This window comes from Pantherophis guttatus, chromosome 15 (assembly GCF_059756535.1).
Source record: "Pantherophis guttatus breed Tessera chromosome 15, ASM5975653v1, whole genome shotgun sequence".
Taxonomy (NCBI): domain Eukaryota; kingdom Metazoa; phylum Chordata; class Lepidosauria; order Squamata; family Colubridae; genus Pantherophis; species Pantherophis guttatus.
Genome location: NC_142077.1, coordinates 7,990,001 through 7,993,984, shown reverse-complemented (window position 1 = coordinate 7,993,984; position 3,984 = coordinate 7,990,001). Strand labels below are relative to the sequence as shown.

General features: G+C 53.3%; 1 protein-coding gene across 2 annotated transcripts in view; it reads left to right on the top strand.

The window, feature by feature from the left end:
* Window positions 1-776: 776 nt before the first annotated feature.
* Window positions 777-3,984, top strand: part of CASZ1 (castor zinc finger 1) — a 337,439-nt gene continuing 334,231 nt past the window's right edge. For both annotated transcript variants that reach the window (XM_087878963.1, XM_087878960.1), the window contains exon 1: window positions 777-884. The gene's annotated coding sequence lies outside the window, so the exon portion shown is untranslated. The remainder of the gene's footprint in view (window positions 885-3,984) is intronic.

Here is a 3,984-nt window from a genome sequence, read left to right as displayed (position 1 = left end):
CAGTATCCTTCCCCTGGAGTGGGGAGGGAATGGGAATTTTGCAGTATCCTTTCCCTGGAGTGGGGTGGGAATGGAGATTTTGCAGTATCCTTTCCCTGGAGTGGGCTGGGAATGGAGATTTTGCAATATCCTTCCCCCAGAAATGGGGAGGGAATGGGGATTTTGCAGTATCCTTTCCCCAGGAGTGGGGTGGGAATGGAGATTTTACAGTATCCTTCCCTTGCCACGCCCACCAAGCCACGCCCACAGAACCGGTAGTTTAAAAAAAATTGGGTTTCACCCCTGCTGAGAACTCTTCCTTAGCAGGTGCTAAAGGAGGCGGAATCATCACCTGCTAAGAGAGATGGCAAAAAGTTCAGCCTCGGTTATTTTGGGGGAAAGGATGCAAGCCAGGGAAGGGAAGTTTGGGTTTGTGTTTGGGCCGAAGAGGGAGAAATCGCCCGCAGGAGGAAGCCCGACGTTGCAAAAAAATTAAAAAGAAAAAAAAAAAGGAGCAGAAAAGAGTTGGCAGAGAGCTTATCTCCACTCCGGGTTTTCCAGCCGCCTCTGCTTACCTAGAGTTCCCTTTTGGGGGGGGGGGAGAGAAAAATAAGTCCATTCCTTGTTTTTTGTTTTTTTCCCCTCTCTCCTTTCCCCTCTCCTGGCAAGCAGCCGGTGGAAAATCCATGCCGGGTTTTGCGTGCCGCCCGCCCCCCCTCGGTAGAAATTGGAAAATTCAATAATTAAAGCAAAATGGAGAGACGGAGCGGTGGTGGGGGGGGGGGTGAAAAAAAAATCCCGGATCAGGGCAACTTAGATGGCGCATGCGCGCTCCGAACCCTCCATCCCAAACACAAGACAATTTCCCTGTACTTGGAAAGTCACCCAAAGCAGCTCAAGTGCAGGTAAGACCTTTGCCTCGCCCCGTCCCGGATCTTCTGCGGACGGTCCGGGGCTCTTTCCTTCCCGGGGGTCTCCGCGAACCGTTCGGACGTGCACTTTTTTTCTCTCTTCCAAACAACCCCCCCCCCTCCCGCTCCCCATATATTCCCCGGGCTGCCACTCTTTTTTTTTAAGTGCGCGCTTGGGGCAAAAAAGCAAAGCGAAGAAGCGGCGCCTGGAGCGCGGGGCGGCCGGGGAAAAGAATCCGGGGCTGCAAAAAAAAAAAGGGGTGTGGGGGGGGGTCGCGCACCGGCATCCAGAGGCAGCGGGCCGGCCCGGGGAATGAGTGCGTGTGATCTTTGGCTCTGCGCAGATCCCGGGCAGGAGGGTGGAGTATTTTGTCTTTCTGCGAACCGAGGGAAAGGATCGCCCGGAGAAGCGCGGCTTTTGCGCGCTGGCTTCGGATTCCCGGAGAGTGGAGTAGGGGTTGGTTGGTGGGTGGGTGGGAAGCGCTTCCTCCGCGGCCACGCTCCTTGGCATCGGCCCCCTTTTCTCGCTCGCAGGTGGCGGCTCTTCTTCTTCTTCTTCCTCGGAGGGAGCCGGAGCCTGGGTTGGGTTGGGTTGGGTTGGGTTGGGCTGGATGCGAGAGAGATGCCGGCCGCTTCCAGGACTTGGGTCAACTGGAGTTCGGGGGTGGGAAAAGCGCGCACGGTGGGCGAAAGCGCCGCTTTTTCTTTTTATTTCTCCTTCCCCCCCCCCTTCGCTCCCCGGTTGCCCTGCTTCTGGAGAGAGAGAAAGAGAGAGAGAAAGAGGAAGAGAGAGAGAAAGAGAGAAAGAGAGAGAGAGAGAAGGAGAAGAAAGAGAGAAAGAAAGAGAGAGAGAGAAAGAGAGAAAGGGAGGGAGAGAGAAAGAGAGAGAGAGAAGAAGAAAGAAAGAGAGAGAAAGAGAGGGAGAGAGAGAGAAAGAGAGGGAGAGAGAAGGAGAAGAAAGAGAGAGAGAGAAAGAGAGGGAGAGAGAGGGAGAGAAGAGAGAAAGAGGGAGAGAGAGAAAGAGAGAAAGAGAGAGAGGAGAAAGAGAGAGAGGAGAAAGAGAGAGAGAGAAAGAGAGAGAGGGAGAGAAAGAAAGAGAGAGAAAGAGAAAGAAAGAAAGAGAGAGAGAGCGCGCTCGGTCGACCCGGCAGAACACGCGGAACTCGGGTGGGCTTAACCGGCGAGACTCCCTCTCCCCCCCCCTCCCCAAACACACACCGGGAGCCAATTTCCCCGGGAGTTTGCAAAGAGTGCAAAACGCTGGGGAGGAGGAGGAGGAAGGAGGAAGGAGGAGGAGGAGCAGGGGGAGCGTTTGACAGGCGAGGCTCTCCGGCTTGGGCTGCCCGTGTTGGAAAAGTCGCACTTGGTTCTCTCCTCCGCACCTACCGTATTGCCCGGAGAAAGTTTGCCCGGGCGAACGGAGGTGGGTGGAAGGACACGCGGGGACCCGAACGCTTATAACTAGCAGGATCGTTGTCGGAGTTGCTGCTGCTGCTTCTTCTTTTCTCAACCCCCCCCCCCGCCCCACGGCTGAGCCTGACCGGCTGCTGCTTTTTTTTTACATTTATTTAAATAACAGTAACAAAGTTGGAAGGGACCTTAGAGGTCATCTAGTCCAACCCCACCCCGCCCCCCCACCCCGCTCACGCAGGAGACCTGGACTTAGGGAATCGAACTGCCGGTCGTTTCCGATGGACAAACTCGGGGTCTTTAGCCACGGAGCCACCTATTTATTTGTTCAACTTGTATGCCGCCTTTCTCCGAAGACTCAATCAGACCTAGTCAGGCTTTCAAAGTTTGGCCGAAGTAGGAGCCACCGCTGGTAATTTGGAGAGAAGACCCCCGGGTGGATTTTTGGGCTTTTGAAAAAGAGAGAGAAAGAGAGAGAGAGAAAGAGAGAGAGAGAAAGAGAGAGAGAGAGAGAAAGAGAAAAAGAGAAAGAAAGAGAGAAAAAGAGAGAGAAAGAGAGAGAGAAAGAGAAAGAAAAAGAGAAAAAGAGAGAAAGAGAGAAAGAGGGAGAAAGAGAGAGAAAGAGAGAAAAAGAGAGAGAAAGGGAAAGAGAGAGAGAGAGAGAGAGAGAGAAGCGTGCTGGGTCCGGAGCTCCAGGTAGCCTCGGGGCGAGTGTCGCCCGCCTGCCCGCTGCGCGAAGCTCACCGTTGGCCTCGCTGCGCGCTTGTTTTGGGGGGATCCAAAGCTTTGAACTTTCTCTGCTTTGGGTTGGGAGAAAGTGATCGGGGATGGTCCCCCTCCCCTTTGAAGTGGCTATTGATTTTACACCCAATTTGCATTTGCAAAGAGAGCAACTGATCTGGGGGGGGGTCCCCTGGCCCACCTCCCGTTTCCTTTTCCTTTTGCTCTCTCTTTTTAATCTCCTACTTGGAGTAAGGCTAGAGATAAGGGAGGAGGGTAGGCTTGTGCCCTTCCTATCGGGCCAGGGGCGGGGTGCCTGGCTCCGCATAGGGGTGGAGTTGGGAAAGAGGGGGGGGGGGCTCTGGGATGAGTGGGATTTTAATGAAGGTTCCTCTCCATCTTTGGCTGCTCCCGGGACAAGGGGAACAGGTGTTCAGCTGTCAGTCAAAATCCAAGCCTTCTGCGAGGAAGCTGACAGCTGGGAGTGGGGATACTGGGTTTTTTGTTTTGTTTTTAGTAATAATAACAACGGCAACAATCATAGTAGTAGGAAAGAAGAAACTTCTGGAGAGTGGCAAAAGTCACAAAAAGAAATCTTTCAGCTTGGGGCGCATTCGTAGGCGAGAGAGAGGTTGGGTCAACTTAGGTGTGAGAGGTGCCAATGCCCAAATCTGTCCCTTTAAAGGCACAGCGAGAAGGCTGGGAAGCTCATCAGGAAGCTTGGACTACAGTTCTCATCATCCTTTAACAGCGGGGTTAGGAGGCAGAATGATGGGGAATGAAAGGTGATTCTGTTCCCGGGGAGACCGGAAGACGTTGGGTTCATTCAGTTGGGGGGGAAAAAAAATCCTGGAGGAAAAAAGAGACCATCTCTTCTTCTCTGAAATTAACAACATATTTCCCCCCTTCATGATGCTTCTCTCCCCTTTTGAAGTAAAAACATTGAGCTTCTCACTTTCTACCT